At 40.1% G+C, this 25,310-nt stretch overlaps 1 protein-coding gene across 6 annotated transcripts in view; it reads left to right on the top strand.

Annotated features, from left to right (window-relative positions):
• The window catches only part of ZMIZ1 (zinc finger MIZ-type containing 1), a 315,504-nt gene that overhangs the window by 149,084 nt on the left and 141,110 nt on the right, over positions 1 to 25,310 (top strand). The gene's annotated exons all lie outside the window — the stretch shown is intronic.

Raw genomic sequence — 25,310 nt, forward strand, 5'->3', positions numbered from 1 at the left:
TCTGCAAGGTCCTAGAGACTGGAGAAATTATGTGTGTTTGGGTTTGTACGTTAGCTTTAAAAAAAAAAAAAAGGAAAAAAGGAAAAAAAAGTAAGAGCTTAGTTAAAACGTAAGACCCACAACTTGCTACTGTCTCAGCACATTAGTGGTGTGATAATGTAAACTGTGTGCTGTACCAGCTGGGGAGTTGGAGCCACGGTGCCCTTGTGAGAGAGAAAGCAAACCCCTCACTAATAATAGGAAAATCGTTATTGTGGGGAACTGGTCGTGAAGATAGAGTCTGTCAAACTTCGCCTATTTTCACTACTATGTTCTATGCCCAGTGTATGTGAACGAAGCRTTATAGTAATTAGTGATCAATTGCAAATGTCAGGAAAACCCGTTAACTGTGGTATAATACTGGCAGTGGTATCACTGATTACTGTGTATTTTCAGGCTGTTTACAAAGGCTTATTCCTATGTTAATTATTCTTACAAAATTAGAATGGTGTGACAAGGTGAATTTCTCACTAATAAAGTTCTGTTAGTACAATGAATTTAGGAGTTATTTTTTATTTTCAGAATGGGGAAAAGTACAAGGCTGTTTTGTGTAGAACTTAAATGAAWTTGGGCCAAGAGAATATTTAAAGGATAGTGTTAAAATACCCAAGGATGCAACACAGGTCATCTCACCTTTAATAAAATTTATATTTCTGTCTGGTTATAAATGGACAGGATAGACAAGATTTAAATCCTGGCAAAAAAGTATTACTCAGAAGGAGGAAGAAAATTAAAGATYGACATATTGAGTTTAGAAGACAGCTAAATGGGACTGTGTGTGGGGGGGAATGTGAAATAGAGAATAGTATYGAGGTCAATCATACATCTTTTAGTCTCTTTTCATACTACAAGAACAGAGAGGATTTGTTGAAACTGGAAGGCAAATGGCAAATACGTCTAACACAAATGATGGACATAAAGAATGTTGTCTTTGCAAGGCCRAGATGGTAGGCAGACTCAGAAAATGGCAATTAATTTTGTGTGTGTATGTGTATGCCTGTGTATTTTAAATATACACACCAATTTTAGCTTAGTTCTGTTAGATTTGTCTCCTTATTAGTGAAATGCATAACATAATGAARTTGTGTCTAAAATGTAGATAGCAAAAACTCCCATTTATAATGGTGGCTGTTTCCAGATTGTCAGCTGTAGCCTTCAGTAGGTGTGGCTCTAATTGCTCTGAAGATACAGTGCTGCAAGACTTTCCTTTCTGATTTTGTTTATGAAAGTTTCCAAGACATACACAAATGAAGGGTTTTGTTTTCTTGTTGGTGATACTATTATTATTCTGTGAAAGCAGAGTRTATTTTAAGGCTTTGAATCCCCTTTTATCTAAAGTCACAGAGAGCCATCCACCACTATCAGTGCAGCTTTATAAACAGACCAGGATTTGCCCACTTTTTTACAATGTTATCAATTAGTTTGCTGAGCATTGGGCCTCGTGAGACTTTTGGAGGACTGTCAGAGGGCAGTTCAGACATGTACTTCTATTTTCTGAAAAGTCTAAATGGAGTTGATGTGTTTATCAAAAACCATAGCTGTAAAACAGACATTKGTACATTTATCTTAGACTCTGATTAATAACATGTTTATGTTCTGTTTACACAGAATTAAAAGTGATTCCAAAAGAGCTGATTTTGTGTGTCACTAGCAGTTCTAGAGGCAGGTTAGTGCCTTGCCCAGCCCAGCTATAGTCTATGATGGACAGTTATTTCCCATCAGTTTATTACTGCATTCAAGTCTTGTGAAAGACAATAATTGGAGTACAAATTGTTTTATTTCTGTCTTAAGAAAATGTAGTTTACTGGGRTATGTGTCAGTCCAGGGTGAGAATTACATAAACTGTAATTTTATTGTGACTTTGTGAAGAGACTAACAACAAGTTCTCATGCCCTTCTCTGTTGTTTTTTTTTCTTTTTCAAACCACTTTGTGAATTAAGATTTTTTGCTTTGTTTCTTCATTTAAAATATTCATGTTAAATAATATTCATATTTGTAAATGATGGAAAGCATCCAAAAGCATGCTTCCAGTAAGATACCGGTGAGAAACAGTGGGAGTTGCACGATAGAAGAGAGCACTCCCATGTTTCCCAAAGTGATGTTGAAAGGTGTTGTTGTGCACAATGACAAGGAGAAATATCAGATTTGAGAAGATATCTGATTCACRACAATCGTAATATGGGAATTGTTGGGCAACTCAGACTTAGCACCTCCTCYTTGGACAAACCTCATGCTCCTGTTAATGTTCCCAAAGATACATATGCATGTRCATGCTTTAAATTGCATAGAGCCCAGATTATCTCCCTGGCAGGGAGGAGAGCAGAGTTACTATCTGTACAGAATTTTTCAAAGCTGGTGCTTCAAGCTATCTTCTCTGCACATCTCACGTATTCCTGCTTCATTGGTGACTCCAACACAACACTTACTGTGAGAATCAAAACAAAGTAATTATCATCAGATTTCAGTAGGTCTAAGTAGAAGGAAAAAATACGTGTATGTGTACAGGGAAGAAAAACATTCTTAACTAAGTCTGTAAAGTCGTAGCATTTTGAGACAYGGTTAGAACAACAGTTGGATATAAAGGTATTAAAAATGAGCAGCAAAATAAAAACTGAGTTTCTTAGCAGGGTCCGTATACAGAGTTYAGTTAAGTTATCTCTACTACCATTCTTTATTTGCAAATACCAAATCCTGTAAGAAAAAAAATACAGATTCCCGTTTGTGTGTGATAATATCAGTAAAACCCAGTGCATCCTTCCAGTGCTGTCACTACAAATCTCAGCACTTAAAAGCTCAAATGGGTTTTCAAGCCTATTGCATGAAACCCACTGTGTGAAATAGCCATGATGTGGCTGTAGCCWTGTCTGCTCCCTGTCAGGCTGGATGAGGTGAAATCCTTGGAACATTCAGGATACTGATATTYAGCAGTGCTGTTGCATAAGCCCCAGATGCACATATGCTTCTGTGTAGCTCCAGCTGATGCTAAAGAAAATGGAAACCAGTCTAATAGCTAAATTTAAATCAAATTATAAATCRTTTTATTCAATTCAATTTCCATTTAAAAATAATTTGGTTCAGTGATAGGCATGTGACTGCAAGCCCTGAAGACTGAAATSCTCTTTATCTAGACACACAACTGCCTTGACCCTTATCTAGAGGGACTCTTTAATCTGCTAATTTAGTTTTTATGCCCATTCAGTTCTTGACCTCTCTGACTCAACTTCCAGTTAGTAACACTCGTGATGGTTGTTTCTGTGATGGAGACACCTGCCCACTAACAATGGGACTGTGCTGARCAACCTTTCCCTTCTTGTCTGGGCCACTAAACAGGCAGATGGTAACAACATTTGGTCACCACTGATTGGGCTTGCATTTGAACTCTTGACCTAAAGGTGAAGGCCACTGTATCCTATTAGGAATATGAGCCATCAAATTTAGTTTTAGTTTTGAYACCTAGCCTGGGATGTGTGTGAAGTTAAACATCTCACAGATRTGTGAAGAAGAAGACATTTCTCCTCCATCTCCTCTTTTTTTTTTATTGTTCTGTGTTATAGTTAAGTCTGTCAACTCTTCATGTTAGCAGCCTCTTCTTTGAAGAACGTCATGTTAATAGAAATTAATTATCAACAAAACCACACTGAGATCCTATCTCAGGAAAAATTCTTCATTTTTTTTCTGTTGTAAAATGCAGTTTTTCCCCTTCTCTCTCTTTCTCTGTTACATGCCCTTCATACATGATGCTATGAGTTTTTTTCTTACAGAATTAGCAAACAGTGTTCCCAAGAGACATGTTTTTCTGATTAGACAGCAACCCCTGCAATTCTCTTGCTATGTATTCTCTGACTTGCACTCCTACAGTATAGCATGACTTCTTTGGCAGTGTTACACCTGTTGATCTCTTCAAATTTAGTGTGTAGCTATCAATATTCAGTACTGTGCCACTACTTTCATTTATCTGTGGCCTCTAATACATATTTTTCTCTGTCCCTTTTCTCTTTATTTGTAAAACTCTGTGCATTTTTTGAAGGCAAAAAGTTTCTAGTTTTCCACTTTTTTCTTGAAAACCTCAGTCAAACAGGTTGGGGGGAAATGGAAAGTAGTGGTGCTTGTGATTCGTGACTTCTAAAGCTTGACTGTATTTCTATTTAGATGTAGCAAAGATGGATATGCAAGTTATTTATCCCAACAAAGAACTGCCATCATGAGCTGACACAAAGAGGTCTGTAATAAGTTAGAGATTACCCTGAGGCTTACACTGCAAGCACTGCTGCCAGGCAAGCTGCAAATTCACAGTTGCTTTGAGTTGCTGATGGATCAGCAGTTTTAAAGTATGAAACAACAGGATGCCGAGTTTCTCAGACTGCCTGTTTGATCATGTATACTTCATTTTATCTGCTCCGGTGGTGTCTGGATCTCTTCATTTAGGTATCATTTCCAGTTTAGTAATTTTAATATTCTAAAGGTGAACAACAGAATAAAGCAGGTTGTAAGATGAGAGGCGAGCATTTCAAAGCATATAATAAGAAGGCAGATACTGTTAGATGAGTTAGTGTTTGATGTGTGTTTATTAAACTCTTGCTGGTGTTAACTAACGCTGTGTCTGAGCTGAGGCATTCCCTGCTCCTGAGCAGGGGCTGGGATGGGTTTTTCTGCAGCCCGTGCTGCTGCTGCTGCTTTTCCCCAACCAGCCCCTCTGTGCCAGCTCTCTATCCCATCAGCCTTGCACAAACCCACACAGTCTGCTCCTGCTTTCCCACACTTGACATGGCATTGTGGGATGTATGTTGCAGTAATGATACTCCCAGATCATCAGACCATTTATGAAGATGAGGCGCTTCCTGACAAATGCATCTCGCTAAGGGGCACTYCTGAGTTTTAGCATTAAAAACTTCTCCTACCAACTTCATTTTCTTYGCTGGTACTGGGGCAAGCTACTTGAGGGGTTTTGGAGGCTCCACCATGACTATGGGTAGTGGTAAACCTTTGAAAGAAAATTGTCTGACAGACAAAGAGGTCTTGGGGGATGCTACCATAGGAAGAAGAGAATTGAACCTTAAAATATTGTAAGTATAGAGACATCTTGAGCTGGAGGACTCAGATATGTTAYTTTGTGATTTCCATTTTCTAAAACAAAAAATGTGAGGTCTGGAGTTACTAGCAATATTTGTGATAGAGAAGCCTGTAACAGAAGTGGTAAGGACACTGAGCATGCTGTTTGAACTATTACGTTTGCACTGAGCAAGGACTCAGCATTCTTAATTCCTTKGCAATTATTGCGGTTGAATGATAACAGGAGTAACCAAGACTTGGTCTTAGCGGGCAGAAATTCCATTTTTTGAGGAATTTAATGCAAGAATGAGACCAAGTTGCTAAATTCTGGAAGAGACAKACCCAGATTTGTAGCTCATCTTGAAGAGTGACTAAGGAAAAATAGAAGGCTTAGAGTGCCATTGGTGGATTTATTACATTTTTTTTTATTGTTTAAAAGCACAGCTGATCCAGCTGTCAGCAATGAGTAAAATTGTATCATCCTGAGTGCCCGGTGGTGGGTGATCAGTGCAAAGGCAGGGGTTGCTTTGGGAGCAGCTGCCTTTGCAGGAGCCAGGAGTCACCGCAAGAAAAGAGGGGAACAGGGACAGCCAGCCAGGCAGCCACCAGCAGAGGAGATGTGTGAGCCTTACGTCAGCAAAGGTGAGACGAGGTGGCGGCCTGTGCTGTTGCTGGGAATTCATTACATGTCTACATGTCCTGAGAAGGGTGATAAGGAAGATATGTGCAATAGATTTGCAATTCTGTTTACTTTCAAAGTTGTAAATCAGCAGCATTCTCCTCTTTTAAGGCTACACMAGGGCAAACAAGAATGTGCTAATGGTCTTGCCTAAAGTGTCATGTTTTTTGTGCTCTATTTAAAGATTTGCTCTAGAATAAATTCTCTGAAAAGGGCAAAGTGCCTAAGTAATCCCAGAGTTTTGTAATTTTTATTTTTTTTTTAATGATTAAAGGTGGTAATACATCATACTGGACTCTAGGCTTGTTTTCTTCCAGGATATTCATCTTAGGGAGGTTTTGTTATTTGGCTTCATGCATRGCTGAGAGATATGTATTTAATTTAAAGAAAACACTTGTATTGCAGTATACTTCATCTAGATACTTTAATGTTACCTGTGTGATTGGGCTAATTGAGTAGTTCATAATTTTTATGGATCTATTCCCATAACACCCCGGGAAAGTGTATTATTCCACTGCTGTTAAACAAAGGCTTAGAAGAACCTACGATTTCCCAGGCTTCCAAGGGAGGGAGGAGTGACTGAGAAGTTGAATACACCTTCCCATATCCCTTGTCTGGGACTCCAAGTAATGGAAAAAATTCTCCTTCTTCATTATGTATGAAACATACGTGCAGTTGCACATGTTAGTGTTCCTCAAAGAATGAGGCTTATAAAAGTTACTCAATATTTTACATAAATTATCCATATTCTACAAAACTCAAGCCTCTAGAAAAATGTCTTCATATTTATTTTAAACCATTTTTGCAGGAGAGTGTACTTACACTTTACTAATGGGCAAGTAGAATATACAGTACAATATTTGCATACAATTTACARTTGAATATAGGTCTTAGTAATTATGGAAGAAACACTTGCCATATTTTGTAGTGAGAAACCAAGGATCATGTAACAATTAAGGATTCTAATTTCAGATACTTTTAATTCTGCCCAAATTCAAATTAATGAGTTTTGTAMCATCAGCACAGTTCCAGAAATGTCAAGGAAATAAATTTTGTTTTCAAAAATAAGACCAGGATTAAAGAGTCTGCATCATCCTCCAAGTCAGTGAAGACTCTGGCTTCTGAAGAAATAATCTAGACTTGTTCTGTAATCACTGGACAGAAATAGGAATCTCCAGAGAGCAATTTGTGCCACCCATTTTCGACATTTGTCTTAGCAAAGAACAAACTGCCCTCTGAAAGTACTGCCCTCTTTTGACTGTTGATGGAACCTGKATGGTCAGTTTAGGCTAAAACCTCTCTATGAGACAGATAATGTTAAGAGTCCAGACCAAAGCTGTTGGTCTTTTTGCTAAAGTAGGAGAAAAATCACCARCCAAAAGGTTTGGTTTGTTTGTTTTCTGTGAAGAGATTTCCAAGAAACCTAAAAGGATGAGTCAATATAACCATATTCTGTTTAAATTAAATAAAATTAATGCCCTTAATATTTTTYAAGTTTTATGTACCCTAAAAAGCTTTATTTACACCACTGTCTAGAACTAGAAGGCTGATACTTCCTGCCACAGGCTAACATATTGAAGAGAATTCGAGCTGTGTTTGGGATTTGTTTTTTTTCGTTGTTAGATTTTGGATGTATCCTCATACATTAAAAAAAAAAAAAAAAAAAAAAAAAAAAAAAAGCCAGCTTTCTGGATTCTATAAGGCACAAAATGTAGGGATCTATCCATCCCATACACATTTTAACAACACATGTTAGATACCTGCTCCAAAATAGAAGCCAGAGCTGACTGTAGATCTGTGCATTCTGTAACCCAGTCCCTACAGACCTAAATTAATTACACAGCTCAGCAAGTCAAAGCATTACCAACCAAGTTAGATGTCTTGTGGCTGTTTCCGTAGGGGGAGTAAATGCTTTTGGGGTTTTTTGGCTGTTGTGATACTTGTGTGTAAGTTTGCAAGTMAAAATGCTTTTTCCACTGATTAGGGTTTTTTCTTTTTTTTTTCCTTTTGAATTGGACAGAATAATGGGTTTTCTCTAGTAATGGAATTAATTTTTCAACTCCCCTTTTTAGGAAATCCGGGGCTATATTGCTCAAAGAGAAGTATTTATTGTTATCTGAGAGTACAGAGCACATAAAGATTTTACACAGATTTCAGGTTTCTTTTTTACAAAGCCACTGGCACGTGTGCATTATCTTACACTGCTGTTCAAGAAAGTTTAAGTAACTGGCTCAAACCTCACATAAATGTATGTTTAGTATTCAAATAGCAGTAGCATCAAACAGTATGCTCTTTAGCTGTATTTAAATTTTCRATAGTACCATGTAATCTTTTTTTTTCACTGGAACTTCAGTTACTCTCTGTGCATTTTGTTTATGTTTTGAGGTCTCTATGATGTTTTCCAAACAACCATTTTAGAATTTTAAGGCGTGAAAAGCTTTTAGTAGTTTGACTGTCATAATTGGTCTGTGAAAATATGGATTCTTTATTTTTACCAGATGACTTCAAAGGGAAACTTGTTCAGCCCATGAGACAGAATTGTGGAGGTGCTCCAACCTCAGTCATGGATTTGGTAATCTCTTGATTGTTTGGATAGTTAGGGCTTCTTTTCATTAATGCAATCTGCCTGATAATAAAGACTGTGCAGTCAAAACACTGCACAAAAGTTGACTGCTCTGTTCATGGCGTGTCTCGATTTCCTGCAGATGTACCAATAGTTAAAGTAGCCTTGCTTTAGTTTTTGTAATTCAGTATAGCTGCAATGTAGAGATGAAGTATGTGCTTAAAGATGTAGACCCTTTGCATTTTAATTTTTCTATCTCTAATTTTAAGTGATAGAACTGCTTTTTATCATGGGTTTTAAAGTGCTTCTTTATCATGGGTTTTATGGTGTTGGTTTTAGGAGGAGAAATTTCTACCTCTCTTGACTTAAAATATCAAAGAGCATAATTTTGCATCACGGTGATAGCTATTGGAAGAAAAAATATTACAGTTTCTGAAGAATTGGTGTTGACAAACCAGTGTTGGTTGAGGTAGAACAGTAAATGTTGGAATACTTTTGGAGGGGTGAGGTGTGTCCTTGAAAGCAGAGGAGGAATTCTTCATGACTAAGAGCATCTTGTAAAAATTAGGTCTTGTATTTCTATTGATCAGAGAGAGTAAGCTGGATAGTTCCMGGGATAATTAAACCTGGAACACAGAGACAGCTTTATTGTATCGTGCCCAGTTCAATTTTCACCAAAAATCATTATATTAAAAATAAGTATTTACGTTTGTGTTCAGTACTTCTGTTGGAAAACATAGATCTGTAGTAACAGAKTTATTTTGAGACCTGTGCAAACAGGAATTGCCTTACCCTGCAGATTTTGGGCAGAAACCAGTAGTAAATTATGTGGCTATAAGTACTTTATGGAAAGGGCCAGTAATTAAAAATCATAAAAGCCTGTAGCCTGTGTTTTCAGCTGTGATTTATACTATTGCATGCTTCAGTGTTYAGGTTTTCAAGCTAAAACATCCTCAGAAAAAGTGATTTGAGAAAGCAGAGAGCACATTTCTTTTGAGGATGAGTCATGTTAAGTACCAAATTTGGATGCTTCAACTTGTTCCATATTTCTGATTTTTTGCCCTGGTCTTAGCAGCTGTGTACTTCGTTTCAGAGAAGATATTTACGCTGTTTAAATATCTGCAACTGGTTTTAAGGAGGAAAAGTTCTAATACAATTGCTACTAGAATCATGATCAGCTGTTTTATAGGCCTCTTTAAGTGCAGACAGTGTTTTCTGGTTAATATTTTGAATATTTGATGCAAAAATGTAAATTACTAAAATATTCTGCATCAGGTCTTCCATTTAGCATTATCCTTTCGCACTGCGGAGTAAACTAATGAATTACAGCATGATTACATAGCACATAATTAACTTTGTAATTAATATGCAACTGCCACTTAAACTAAAGTACTGCTTATAAAGATGTACGGCAACAGTAAATCACAGGTCAGAAGTAGCACTTTGGAATTTTCAAAAGAATGAGAGTAAATGCAGAATCACTTACAGCAGCAAAGTAAGTTAATTAAAAAGCAGATTAATTGTGAATGTCCTGTTTAATTTTAAATACCTTTGCTATTTCTTTTCCCTGAAGAAAGAACAAATTTAAAGCCTAACTCATTCATTGTTTTCATAGGTGACATATTTTAAAATGAGCAGTTGTTTAGCTTTAAACTGTCCTGGTTGAGATTAGAATTTGGTTAGTATTCCTTTCTCATCTTGCTACATAAAAGGGTAGCATGAGACMAACAATTTTTTACTTGGAACTAATTCCAGCTTTCTGACATGGTCTTCTTTTTTGGGTTTTTTCTTCCACATCAAGTCAGTGAAACAAAGTTAGTCAAATCAACTCCATCCTTTGTTCTGCTGAATTTGATTTCTTTTTAAGGAGGATGAGGATTTGGGCTGGGTTATCGTAACCAGTAAAGAATGAGCTAAGGTGTAAGTTCATTACTTCAGACAAACAATTTTTTGCAGCAGTTTTCCCCAGTTGCTGGCACCCCCAGCAGCAGTGCTGGTGCAGACAGATCACAGACACSCAGAACGACACATCAGTAAAACTGCATGTCTTGCTGCAGCTTGGCAAAGGATTAGCTGGAGACCTGTCCTTTCCTATATCCTTTTCCTTTCCATCTGTCTCCATGTGAAATGCTGTTGATAATGGGCAGGGAATTGAAATCCCTGATGTAGGTGTGGCCGTACTGCCTTGGCTCAGACTGTGCTTGATCAATGGAAAGCACTGTTTAGAATGGTACCAAACACAGTGTGCCAAAGGTTTAGGGTTTTTTCCAAGCAGAAATGGCACATTTTAAAGAGCTCTGTACCCGGTGGCTATGGGAAACTCAATGTTACAGCTCTTTAACACCTTTCTGACCTTCTGAAGGTGATGCAATATGGAAACTAGACCCTGCAAGTGTATCAGATGCTGTTCATGTTATTCAGTCCTGCAGAATGGACTCCTTGATCTATAGGCTGTACTTCATCTCCTGTTGGATAGATCCTGCTTAGTGTCKGGTTTAAAGAAATTAAACAGGATAGATGTCACAATCATTAGAAATTGGCGACCCTAAGCATATAATGCATCTTCTGAAGGAATTAGTATTTTTTGTTAACATCTCTTTTGTGAACCAAACTAATTTTTCCCGTTGAGCAATACATGACAAACAGGTCTAACTTTATAGCTTCKGTGCTTCTGAAAGCCTTTGATTTGTGTATTCAGTATTCATGGTGCTCACTATATTGTTGGTTGCTTCCACGTGATGCTATTTTTTTCTTTTTAAATGGCTAGCTGGAACTTCTGACCTGGAACAAAGCGTGATAGATGCTTCACAGTTGCTCTTCATTCTAGATAAATAATCATTTGGGCATAATTACGTGCATCTCTCAGTACTCGTGAATATCTACTGCCTGCTTGAATAGCTGGGAGGGAATATACATTGCCCTTACAAATCCTTCAGAATTGGCTTCTGCTTGTATTTAGGAGAAAAAGAAACGGGAAACAAGCACCACTGCACACACACACAGAAAAGGGAAAAAACCAAACAACCTAACCAGAAAACCACCCAAACAAAAAAAACCGAAACCAGGAATTCTTTGTTTTCTGTTTGCCGGCTTTGTTTTTCTTGAGCATGCTCAACAAGCGGATTACTATGAAAACTGACATGTAAGAATGAGCATCCTGACTTACTCTTCAAGAATAAAAAAAATTACTGCAAGTAGGATATGCACCATAAATGAAATCTAACCTAATGGAACTTGGAGGGAGGTTTGTCTTTGAGTTTCATGTGTCRCTTAGTGGGTCATAATGTGAGAAACAGGTCAGTTTTATAATCATCGGATTTTCGTTTTAGTGGCTCAAAAGGGAAGTGGAGATTTAGGGAGGTGCCTTTTTCTGAAAATAATGTGTGGTACATTCTTGGAGGTTCAGTTCTAGGCATTATGAACAGATGCTTCTGAACTAATCTCAAATGTCACATTTCAAGCATAAACCCTGGGGGATTAACAATATCAGGATTCCCTGAGGGTATTTTTGGAGGTTTAACTTAATACTCTCTCTTGGGGAAGTGTCCCACCTACTAACTTGAATATTTCCAGGCCTTCCCAAAGGCCTCTCTAATGCCAATCCAAATAAGGCAGGGGAGAGATGACACAGGCAAGAGACTGCAAAGCAGGGGAGCTTTGAGGCAGCAAGTAAAAATCACATGGTGTAGAAAAGTTGCAGAATCTCAGCAGAAGAGAGATCATGACTTGATTTAACATTAAAATGGAGTAATCARCATCTGGTAGAGAAAAAAAAAATCACAGCTCCATAATTATGATTGAGTTAGTTGTAATAGTTGGGAGAAATGCAGACAATTTAAAATATGAAAAAGTTAATCTCCTGTCTAGCAAATGCCCACTTTTCTATTTTAAATATTTCAGTGACTGTTCAGAAAAGCTTTTCTTTAAAAGTAGCAATAATTTAAAAACTCACTGTTTTCTGGAAATAGAGGTGCTTGTGATGGATGCTTTATAAACTTTCTAACTGTAGAGGAATTGACAGCTATGTTTTTAGCATATTAGCCAGCTTTTTTCCGCTTGTAATATATATGACGTATTGGGTTTGGATGAAAAAGAAAACCCAACAAAACCTAAAGAAAATACTTCCTTAATCCTCTGTTAGAATGAGTTCCTGTCTAAACAGAAGATAAGGGAGGGAGTTTTGCTGTGGTTCTCTTCCATCTACGTGGATGTTTTTGTGATGAGGTTATAATATATGTTAACATTATGCTGACAYGGACAGCTCTAGCCAATAGGTTAAAATTGTTAGGTAGTTTGTCTTTTTGACAGATCTTGTCTCCATGTCTAGCAATTTATGTGACCTTCCAACTCTGATATTTTCCTTGCCAGTGTGTGTCCTAAACAGTTTCCTTCTGCCTATGGACCCTGCCTCATTCTCAGGCTGACAAGGCAGCCCGTGCTTCGCTGAATCTGTGAGGAGGCTGCTGGGTCACCCTCGGGGTTAAATGCTGCTTTATTCTCTTGAGTGTTAAATTGCTTGTTCAATTCTTGGACATGTTTTGTTAAATAAGTGTTTTAGACTAATTTAGAAATTCAATTTCTTGTAGGTAGAGACATGGCAACATGCAGAAAACAARATGTATCACTTTTCCCTGAGTTTTCCCCTTATGAATGCAGTACATGGGATGATTCATAAAAACCTAGGCCAAAGCTGGGCATGTTTTCCATCACAGGTGAATTAAGCTGCAGAATAAAATCCCTGTTTCTGGAACAAATCTGTTGAGTATCACTTGTGGAACCTTTCTCCCATGTTCTCTAACACTTAGGATTTGTTGTTTGATCTTGTAAGACAGTATTTACCTGAGTTTGTAATATAAATTCTCTCTTCCTCAGCATTTCATCCYGTTCCACATGTACACGTGTGCTTATATATGTATTTGCACAAGTTAATTGAATCAAAGCCTTATAAATAGCGGATCAGTTGGCTTTCAAGAGGAAGGAGGCTTACTAAAACTTTTATGCTGGTGAGGTGCTTTCCACAGGCCAGTCAGAAAAGCTCTTAAGAATGTTGCTGCWAGGACCAGTCAGAGGTTTTCTTCCCCTAGCTCTATAATAGCACTGCAGTTGCTGTGCAGTTCATTAGTAGTTCTTGACTCTATGGCAGGTGTGATGTATTAAAAGCACTTGTATTATGTAGAGATGTTTAAAAAAACTTGAACTGCAGGTAATATAAACCATTTTTTTTCTATAGTTCTGAACAAGTMCTGAAGCAGAATCTAAGGCAAGGGGGAGAAGTGAAAATGGCAGCTCAGATAGTCTGAAGAGGTGGCAGCAGTATACACTAATTTAGGTCCTTAGCAGTACTTGAAAGACTTGAATAAATTAGAGTCATCCCAGGAAATGGATATCTAAATTGGTTTTCAACCATTTTAGAGAATGAATCTGTATTCCTAATGTCAGCTAGAAGTAGAATAGGACAATCTATGGTGTTTTTTAACTTGAAAATAGGCAGCTTATCCAATAGATTTATGACTCTTGCAGGTGGTAGCACATCATTCTGTGGAACCAAGATCCACCAACATTTGACTGTTACCATGAGATATTTTCAGGGACTGAATTGATCTTACAAGGWATTAATGCAGACTATTTTTACAGTCCCAGAACTGACACTTTAGGGTTTCTWTTTATTTGTTTATTGTTAATGTGTGTATGATTGAATTCATGTAGGTGCTTAATAATTTTTTTATGAAATAGCTTAGAAAGATCATTATAATGCTTTAATGATTGGAAATGAAAGTGATTAATGTTGGTAACTCCTTCATGAATTGGGATATGTCAAGTGAAACAAAATCAGAAAAAATAAAAACTCTCACATCTGGTACTGTCTGGATTGGTTACCTTGTCTCAAATGGGACAGGAACAAACGGGCTGCTCCTGCAACAYGACCTGTTTCGTGCCAACCTGTCCTTTCCTTTTATATCCCTGCCTGGATCAGCAATGCGATAAGCAGGAACCCTTTTAATCCTGTAATGTGGCATATTGGGCAGCTAGACTTTAAAAAAAAATGAACCATCTTTCAAAATATATCCCTCCAAATTTCAGATCTAATGAAGCCCAGTTACTCAGGGAAAAAAAAGGTGCCAAAATGTAACCACTCAAGGTTGACAAAAATCAAGAGCAAAAGACAAGGAGACGTAGGATAGAAAGAGTTTTATTCTCTGCAAGGTTTGAAATTGTCACAATAACATGTCTCTCCTTGAGTTCATCAGAACCTTTTCAAAGGGGATACTTGTTTCCTTTTCAGGGGAGCCGAGTATTGTTTCAAATGAGTCGTTTCACCAACTCCTGCCTGCTGAAGGCTTTGCAGTGTGGCTGCTCTGCCAGCTTTGTATGCATGTCACCAGCACATCACGTTTGATCACAATGAAAGTCACTTTAGAGTATGTCTAATCAGGCAGGGCTTCAGAAAAACTTGAAGGCTCCAAAGCTGACCTCTGGAGTCTGTAGTGCTGCCATTGGGAAAAAGAAGAAAAGTGTGTAGCTTTTTGAGGTCTGTTCCACTGTGCCATAATAACCGTTTAAAAAAAAAAAAAAAAAAAAAAAAGGAAGGATATGAGTAGAAGAAAATACCATCTGGACTTGAACTGCTTTTATCCAGGTGTCACCTGGATGTACACTCGAAGTTTATCAAGTTAATTCTGTATTTGGAAGTCTGGCTGAATGCTGGAAATTTTGTCTTGAAATTGCAGGAAGGGTAATATCAGATATTTTATACTTAACTTCTAGTAATACATACATTAAAGATTTTACACTACCACTTCATTGTCCATATTAAACTAGCATGTGATAGTCCTAGTCTGAATTGTGATTTGTTAGGCACTCTATGTGTGTTTGGTGGAGATAGAATCTACCCTGGGCAGCACTGGATGTAACTGGAAAGCCAGAGGAGCAGAAGAAGTGAAGCCTTTGGTGGTGGAGAAGAGCTCAGTTCCCTCTTCACAGGGTTGGCTTTGTCCTGCAGTTATGGGAAAAGGCTTCTGGGCATGTACTTTGTAATAATAATAGTGGTATGAAAAATGCAAAACAGTCTAAGTGTCTTAATTTATGGACTGCACTATAAATAATTCATTAGCAATAGTGTTTCTGTTTASATTGTTATAAAAACGGGAAGTCTGCTGCTTCAGTTTGTGAGACAGTTGTTGCTGATAAGTTGTCAGGCTCGCTCCTGGCCTGTTCCAGTCGAAACAGTAGAGTGGATGATGGGAACTGTGCCCTCTCTTCTTTACAGGGGATGCCACATTGGTTCCTAGTCTTTTCAGTGGAGRTAGGTTTTATTCAGGCCAAATTTACCATTTGTATAGTTGCTGCTTTTAAATACTTGGGAGGATTTTTAAAAACCTGCTTGAGATCTGTGTTGTGTTTGGCCAAATGCCATTTCAGCTTTGGTTGTGCTGTCACCTGAGGGTGGGAGAGCTAGTGGTAGTACAACTCTCCGAAGAAATTCCACTGAAATCTGCTTCAGATTATCCCAAGAGGTTTGTTTGTGAACTGAGCACGTTACAGATATTTAACCATGGAATTCATAAACCTTTGAAAACTAAATTGTCTGTTAAGGTTCTTGGTAAAAAGAAACATTTCATGGTAAGCGTAAAATTCTCTTTATTTGCCTGTAAAGTAGTTTTGGGCACTGGTAATTCTGAGAGGCCAGTTTTTAGATAAAAAAAATCCTCTCAAATGATAAGATAGTGAGCATGGGGCAGTGCAGAGGATCATGGATGTTTCAGTTAAAATCTTCCTTGCAGGCAGCAGGCTTTGTTGTGCAAAACTCCTGCAGTRTTTTGTCATCTAGGTGTCTAGAAGAATTTCTGCTTTACTGCAGTTATGGGCTCTTGGAAAGCATGAATAGCAATGACTACGCTACAGATAGGCAAATAGATCAACTCTAAGGTGTTTAAAGGGGCTTCTTGATAAAGTTTCAGTAGCAATGAATCTGTCCCTTTGGTTGTGTTTCAGGTCCTTAAATATTAGCTGTTGAGACCAACATAAATAGCAGTCACATTTCAGGTCTTCCAGTAACTGTGTTCATACAGTGTTTCATTATGTATGTACAGAAGAGTTTTCCATCACGGATACACAGTCATTGGATTTGCTTGTCTAGTCCTGACTCATTTTACCCAGACTCTCAGTTTGGTTTCTTAAAATTTAGAATTTGGTGGTGACTTGAAACACTGAATGTTTGTCCAATAGTACTGACAATCCAGTAAAACCAAATACTTTGGGTTTTAATGTATATTCTGCAGGTCCAGAAGTATTAATACAGATGGATATCCAGTCAGCTGCCTAAAAGTGAAAATGATAAAATAGATCATAGACCTTTCCAAAACTATAGTTTTGTTTTGTCTACGTGCCCAGTATCTCTAGTTTGAGTTACTTAAAAGAAATGGCACTGCCTAGYACTAAATTGTCATAATTCAAAGCAAGTGAAGAGTTTGTGAGAAGCCACATTTGGATAGCACTGAAAGCAGTGCAGGCAATATAATTTGGCTACCAGCAACTGCTCTGTTTCTCCAGTTTCACCARAACTGTTTCTCCAAAATTTCACAGCCATCCAATTTCTGCTTTAGTTGCTTAGCTACATTCAGTCTTTACGGGTTTTGCTGGTACTGAAATTTATTTTGCTTTTATTCTGGGGAGCTTGGTAAATATTTAAATTTCATCAGAAGAGAACAGAATAATGGCTGATGTCAAAATTGTTAGAGYTTGTGTCTCAAAGCAGCTATTCATTTGCACTGTTCTCTAGAGACTTTGCTGATTGAGCTAATGTTACTTTTCTTTCTCCATTCCTTCCCTCTCCCTGAGTGGTCTTCTCCAAAGTAGTGATGCTCTCCCTGGTGGCTTACAAGAAATCATTGGTCTTAAGAGGACTTTCTTAATTCTCATAAAATGAAAGAAAAGGTGAATAGMTCTTACATTTAGAGATAATAAAGAGAAATTACCATCTGCTTTGACTGTATGTCTTCTTTACAATGCTTAACTTGGTGGGGGGYGGGGGGAAGGTCCAAATCTATCCTCATTCCTTTATTTGGTGCAATATAGTTTGGGGATGGGGAACTGTTATATTCTTTGTGTTGCCACTCAGTAATAAGGAATAGAAGTTGTGACAGTACAGTATCATGAGAAGAAATCAGCAATTTCCTTCAAATGCTACAGTTCAACTTCCAAAACATGCCTGGTTTCATCAGATAAGTAAGAGGGCCTTCAGTGTCAGAATGAAAATCCTCTCATCTCTAATTCACACTGGTCTTGAGATGGTTCTCACTGGGAGCATTTCTTTGGGCTGGCCCAAGAGGTTTTGACCTCTCTTTGTTGTATAGCACGCTATCTGCTGCAAGAGAGATGTTATCAGAGCATGGCAAATACAGGGGAGCATCTTCCATTTTTGATAGGTAATTGTCAAAAATATTTGCTGTTAGTGCCATCTCCTCTGTCCTTCTTTTCKCTTCTGAGACCATCTTTGACAGTTTGGTTAGGTCATTACTCTTTCCCGTAGACCTTTAGAAAATGCTTAAATTGTCTTCTTTATGTCATCCTTCAGGTTTTAAGCAAGTAACTTGGGCACATGTCCAAACCAGCTGGTTTTCTTCAGTAGCTGATAAATGTCTAGCAAGAGCAGGACACAGCTGACAGTTCATAGACATTCTTTGTTGCAGTTCTATAGACTCGGCCCCCAGAAGGTGTGTAAGCCAGGTGATGCTAGCAACACTAAATGCCTGTTTGCAGCATTTGGTAGGCAAACACAAATGAATTGTCAGCAAATATTTTGCATCTTACCACAGAAYCTCTGAAAGAACCTAGCTTTAGGTAAACAAGCAAGCATTGCATTTTTCTGTTCTTAYGCTTACCTGACTTCTGCAATCCTCCCACTGTGCCCAGAAGGTGGGAAGAGCTACTTGATTCTGCTTCAGTTTAAAGACTGGCAATTTATCAGGGAGGGATTTTTTACAGCATTGTTGTGTGAGTGATCAGGGACACTGGTTATGAAATTGAGTGCAACCCGGCGAGCTTTTAGGGATGGCTCATTTGCTTGTAGCTGTCCCGATGAGGATTAGTATTTCTTACCTGCAAGCTACAGTACATATAGTAAACCACTGGATCAGTGGGTTCTGCTGTGGAACTGCCAGTGTTTGTTCTTGCAGATCTGTCTATACTGGAGTGTGCAAAGCCTCTGAGAGCACTATAGCAGGGCTGTCAGCCCTGGCTCCCCAGTAGCACACTTCTGCACATTTTTGCCTTTAATTTTGTGTCATTATCTCTTGCTGTTTTAAACTGCAGTGTCCTTTTACTTCTTTGCTCTCCCTRAAGATAACAAGCTGACAGAGCTGATGACACTAGGAGCTGGGTGGAATACCCACCATATAATACAAGCATGCAGCAGGGCAATTACCTGTGATCTGCAGATGCTGCTCTGTCTGAGGAAACCACTCATTTTAGCCGGTGGGCTGGAGGTGAGGGCTGCCGGTGCAGGAGGCAGTCATGTGCTTCATGGTGAGTGCTGGCTGGTGACCAACTTGTCCAGGCTCAAAGGAGGCTCTCTCCTTAGCCAGAGGCGTGATATTTTTATGTTTCTGCAACACCACTCTTATACAGTGTGGGAGTATTTTTGTATTTCTGTGTATATACTTTTAAGTATAGGTCATACCCGAGTGCTGTGCGTGTGCTTCCAGCAAGCCCCGACCACCTTTGCTTTTGTAATCAGGGTGCAGATGTGCTTCATGATTGAACAACTTCTGCGCACCGCCGCTCCTCCTCCCAGAGGAGTCCAGCAGGCTTGCTTATGCAAGCTGTCATGCTGTCTTTTTTTTTCAAAAGCATGTGTGGGTTTGCTTTTGTGTGTATCCGGCTGGCTGTTGGTGCCCGCATATAATAGGCTCTGTATATAAAATCGTTCCCAAGCACACGGCTGCGGAAATAGCTTCCTTAAACCCGACAAAATTGCCAGCCCTTGCAGCTCAAGCAACCATAAATTACAAAAACCTGCTCCCACCTCGCTGAAGCTGTGCCTGCCGGGCGCTGTGTGCGCACACACACTCGCTCGCTTTCCCTCTTTCGCAGTCAAAGATGATAGAAAGTCTTCTGGGGATTACTGCACATTTGTAGAGCAACAATGGAAAGCAGCACAGCACAAATATCTATTCTTCCTCACCCAGCATAACAAACGCTGCTTTGTCTCACATCTGGCCCTTTTTAATAGCTCAAAGCCAACAGCAGTAGCTATTTAACAGCTTATGGTAAATAAAGCTTTATTAAAACAACTTCCTATTTCAAGTGTTTGATGATGAAAACAGCCTTTCACCCGACATTTTATACTTTTTGTGCCATGGCTAGTAGAATAAATAAATTAGTTGTCACGGATAGATATTAAACTTTTTTTCAGCAGATGATCTTTGAAAGGATCTTTGAAAATTCTCGCAGCGAAAAGGGGGCTTAGAGCCCTTAGAATGCCGTGTGTGGCAGAGTGCAGACGTGCCGAGCTGCATTGTGCGGGCTGCGGGGCTGCGCCTCGGGGCTGGGCTGTGCGGAGGGAGGGCGCCGGCTGGGGCTGGGGCGGAGAATCCATGCAATTAGACCCAATTAGTAGCGCTAACCTGTGTGTACACACGGGGCTAGATTCTGATAGTTCAAAAAACAACTTCTTAGAATATGTTTAATGGTAAGGARAATGTCAAGTGGAATTAGACAGGTTGCGTCTCTGGACCGCCGCATTTTACCAGCAGAACAGGGCGCTGAGGGAAATATGTTTCTTAAATCCATCATTGGAGGTGACAGGCTCCCGGGAGCTGCTGGGCTGGTTCGGACCCGGCTCCTCGGGTGTCCGTGCCTCAAGCGACGGAACGCGGCTGCTGTCCCCTCCGGGCTGTCCCCTCCGGGCTGTCCCCTCCGGGCTGTCCCCTCCGGGCTGTCCCCTCCGGGCTGTCCCCTCCGGGCTGTCCCCTCCGGGCTGTCCCCTCCGGGCTGTCCCCTCCGGGCTGTCCCSKGYSCCGCTGAGGCCCCGGGCCCGCGGTGGCGCGGCGCGGCGGCGCCCCCTGGCGGCCAGCGGCGGCGCCTGCCCTCACACGGCCCCGGCCCCGCTCCGCCCGCCCTCGCTCCCGCTTGGCTCCTTGCTTCATCAAAGTCGCAGACACAGATTGTCTGCCCTCTCGTAGGACCCTCAGCATGCTGGAGGCTTGCAGGAAATTATTGGTTTTTAGCTGATTGAATAAACAGCATTAACCAACTTGTGTGCTGTGGCGGCAGGGGGCAGGGATGTTCAGAGCTGCTGTGCTGAATCYCTGCTTAAGGAACTGTTTTTCATTTCCCCTTCTCACCTACTGTTACAATTTCTTAACTGATAAAGGTGTTTCCTGTGTCTTTTTATTTATGCCCTTCTCTCCCGGAGTGGTCCGAAGTGCCTCCAAATTAGATCTTGTCTGGTCCCGCCGCCTCAGGGTGGCTGGCAGCACTGCTGGTCCCCTGTGGCAACGGAGACCTGGCGGAACGCTGCGCTGCTGGCCTCCAGCACCGCTCACAGCAGCCTCCCCTGCCTCCTGCAAAGGGCTGGCTTTCCTCTTCTGCCCTCGGAATGGATTTCTGGTGGAAAGATTATTTGCTAAAAACTTGTTTCCTGGAGGAATGGCCCCCCGTTGCTGAGGCAGGGGGRTGGGTGCCGGTGCTTGGGGCTGGTGGGGCTGGCAGCAGCTGATGTTTCCAGTGAGCTCAGCTCCAGCTCCATCTCTGCCCAGCAGCGAGGGAAGGAAGGGTGTGGGAACAAGAGTAGGCAGCGTGTGAAATCTCTGAACTCAGGGAGCAGGCTGGGCCTGTTTCAGTGATGATTCAGGTCTCCCTTGGCTGTAGGGGAGCAGATATCCGTGGTCCATTGGTCCCGTGGGGACAGAGCTCTCACTGTGGTTGGCAGTTTTGACCATGGGGAGACCTCATCCCACAGCAGAACTGAATCCACGCTAACTTTCAAAACGGTTATGTGGTTTTAGATATGTTTGAGGCAGGGGGAAAATGTTTGGCCTAATTTTCTTTTTTTTTCTCTCTAGGAGGCTGTTCAGGCTGCCTTAGGAACTGGTGGGGAACATGTTTCACTAAATTGTTTTCTTAATTGTGTTACTTGAAAGTTCCGTTTCTGATATAGTAATTGCAGTCTCCTAACCTAAACTGTCAACCGATACAGAGCATAGCAGAAGCTTGTGAAATTCTTTTTCATGGAGCCACTGCAAAATTYCATTCTTTTTTCAATATGGAAGAGGGGTTTGTAGTAATGATTTTAAAAATTCAGTATGTTTAGGGTTAAAGAAAAAAAAAAAAAGGCTAACAGGTCGATACATCTGTTCCTTTAAAAAAAAAAGCGTTCTCCATTTTTGAGACATCATAAATATGTAAATTAGGCCTCTTTAATTACTGCCTAGGGCTATGAGCTCTCAGTGCTGGAAGGGGGGGAAGAAGGAAGAATAATTCACGTAATTTTTTTAAAACAATTTTTTAGAGAGGGAGGTTGGGTCTTTGCCTCAGAAAAGAAAGGAGAAGAACGGGGATTTTTATTGTTGAATTACCAGAAGGTGCTGAGAACACTTCTTTTTTTGTTTATCCTTTTGGATGGAGTCAGCATATAAAGCAGTAATGTACAACCTTTCTGGGTAATGTGTGCACCAAACAGAGGGGATTTGTTACAAAGCACYGGGAAGAATTCCCTTCTCTATCCTCCACTGCCAGTCCTCTTAATCCTGATCAGCAACATCCCCTGCTGTCTCTTGAGCTGCTCGCAGGCTGAATCTTAGCGTGCTGTCTAATGCAGGGACACCGCAGGCCACACAGGGACCCTGCAAAGTCGTTTTCACTTGTGACCTGGTAAGTGCACAGCACTTAACCGAATGGAAGTCTGTTCTTATTCAGCCCTGATGGCCTTTCTGTATCTTAAGTACCATTATTTTCARCTAGGGTGATCTAGCTGCTACTTTTGAAATAGCGTGAGATCGACTGAAAGGGCATTTTTGTAAATTTCAGGAGGTGGATGTGCATGTGGGGAACCAGGCCAGAATACAGCAATATCCATGTAGTAGGCATAGTTACTGGAAATTTAATTCTGCTGTTATTTTTCTTCCAGCCAAAATGGTCTGGTGTCAAAATGCTTATTCTGCCACGGTGAAATTTCAGATCTGTATGATAATTTCCACTTTCTACATTTAATCTTTTAATTCTTGCTGAGGCCCATGAAAGAGTAATTTCCAGATAATAATGGTTTCCTACTAATAAGCTCTGCCTTTTTTTATAGCAGAAATTACTTAGAGCCAATATGCTTACTGAAAAAAAAATTACTTTATTTGATGCTCTTATGATGTGTCTGAGAGAAAGATAAAGATGAGTCTTGCGGCAGTGGGGCAGGGCATTTCAAATACAAAGCGTTATGTCATTGTATGTGATGAGGCTTYATGTGTACAATTTTGGCTGTTTGGTTCATGCAACAAATGTTTACTGTCCAGGGGAGTTTGTGGGCTGAGGGGCTTCACTTGACCACAAGAGAAAAAATGAGATTGGGCTGTCAAACAGTCAGCAGTAAAGGCTGGTGGGTGATCGTCCATCCATGCCATGAGGGGGAAGAGGCAGATGGAGCCTGAAAGCAGAGCAAAGACTGAACCATAGAGCTAATGATGTGAGAGCAAGTGGAGTTGAGCRTGGAAGTGAAAATTCTTCTAGCTGCTAGGGGAAGGGTGAGAGTCGGAGAGTGCTTTTCAATGAGAGCCATTGGGTTTTAAAACCAGAACTGTTTTGGAGACTGAATTTGATTAGTGTATTACAGAATTTGTCTCCCCTGTCAGTGTAGGAGAGTAGGGGATTGCACTCCCAGTCCTGGCTCYAAGAGCCTTATTGGCTCTTGCTCCTTAGGTGAGTTGCTTTTGTATGTCCTGCCCCTCTGCTTTTCCAGACAGACTTTGATAAGCTGTGCCATGTGAGAGAAATGGCAATTTGGGCAAGTAAAATGGCAAGCTGTGGTTCAGGTAGCTGATAACAACCTTTGATTTTGTTTATGGTTAACTGTAGGGCAGAAAGTTGGGTTGGTATTGCGAGTACATTTCAAAAATGTCATGACTTTCTTTAAAARAAGTGCCTCAGTTTGCATATCTTCAAACTTTCCAACAGACATCTACGTGCATGTATATTTATTTGTCAGTATGCCCTTCTCCATCTGTCCTGATGTTCAATTAAAATGCAGATAATGTGTCCTAGCTTGTAAGATGGATCACTGCTGGAGTGGTGTCATGTCTYGGCTAGCTTATCTCTTGATAAATACCTCTGCTGTCCACTGAGAGATTAAACTTCATGACTCCTGAGGTCTGTTTGGGGGTCTTACAGGCAGATAAGTYTGTGTAACTGGCTTTTTATAGAATATATCAACTTACATTTGCTAGAGGATCTTTGGATGGCATTTGCTATTGAGAAGGTGGCAGYGGCATAATCAAAAGATAATACTTGCATGTGAAACTGCCTCTTCTCTTTAACAATTATTGTAATTTATTGACAGGAATGCTTCATTGAACCCTCTTGTGTCTGGAGTGCGGAGGTGAGGAGCTTGAGCTGCTGTTAAAAGACCTTATTTAGTWGTCTAGCAGAGAAGATTTCTTCCCCTGAGTCTAATCTTGCAGGAGCCATGAAAGAACTTTATCAGCTAGGTACAGAAATCTCCAGCGGTTTGGGTGTGTGGGATGCGCCTGGATCTGTGGTCTGGAGTCTGTCTCGTTGTGAGAGCTGTGTAGTCAAGGTTCCCACAAGGGGAACACTCTTCCCCTCAAGGGGGTTGAGTATAGACAGTGCTGGAATTGCTGAAGAGATGTTCAGTCGTGGACCAGAAGTGATGAACAGCCAGCTTCTCTAACCAGACAAGTATCTGAAAAATTTGCTGTCTCTTATGTGTATGGAGGGAGTGGAAAATAGTTTTGTCATGAACAGTGCTCCAAATAACAAACCACTCAGTGCCACTGAAGAGCTTCATGAGGAGAGGTTTCCGTGCAAGACTGGGAGCTTGCTTGTGCTACTATAAAGTTTGGTATAAATAGGGCATTTGGGTGTATATTTCTGTGCCCACACATTGTTCATGAATGTAAGGATACAACTTAGTCTGTACCAATTTCTCCAGTGAAAGAATTTGTAGGCAAAGATTATTTTTCGTATTCCAAATGTGCAGTATCTATGCTTTGATTTCCATTTTAGATGCCATGAAACAGCAGGATTTCATTTCCATTATAGATGCCATGACACAGCAGAGTATACACGTGTGAAACACCTCTGTGTCCCAGAGGAGTGAATTCTAGAAAAAAGCACTTAAATCTCATTAGCTTATTAAGCACAGGGTGGAGTCCCGTGCAGTCATACTCAAAACATAAATAAGTAGAAGTCGCGGTGCAAACCATTCAGTAATATGAATTATGGACAGAAATGGATGATTAGCTGTTGGTTTAKGATGTCTTCATTATCTGCTGTTCTTCCACTACAGAAAAATCAAAGGGTAATGTCAGAGAGGCTGATTGGGTGGAAGGGGCCCAGTGAAATGCAAGCCATCCCCACACCAAGAGTGTTGCTTACTCTTACTTGSACTTTTAGTGTTTTACTCTTGGTCCAAGTTTGAGGGCCATTCTGGCCATCCCTGAATCCCAGCTGTATCYGCAAACATAAATTGGCATGGCAAGCATCAGTGGTGGGCCTAGAGGACTGTGAGTTTGCTCTCTATGTCTCTATTGACTCGTGTCTAGTTTTTATTTGATAATTTCATATCGCCGTAGGAACAGGAATTAAAATTCCAAACACTACTCCATGTCTTAATTTTTCTTTTCTACTTTTTTTTTTTTTCTTAAGTCACAGGAAGGTTTAATTTGCCTTAAGTTGCACTGTTCGTTAAGAGAGGGACCTAAAGACTGCAGGATGTGTTTTTACAGAAGTAATAAGTAGTTTGCACAGCTATAG

The sequence above is a fragment of the Malurus melanocephalus genome, unplaced genomic scaffold, assembly GCF_030028575.1.
Source record: "Malurus melanocephalus ecotype Western Australia unplaced genomic scaffold, MMel_1.1 scaffold_49, whole genome shotgun sequence".
In the NCBI taxonomy this organism is placed as follows: domain Eukaryota; kingdom Metazoa; phylum Chordata; class Aves; order Passeriformes; family Maluridae; genus Malurus; species Malurus melanocephalus.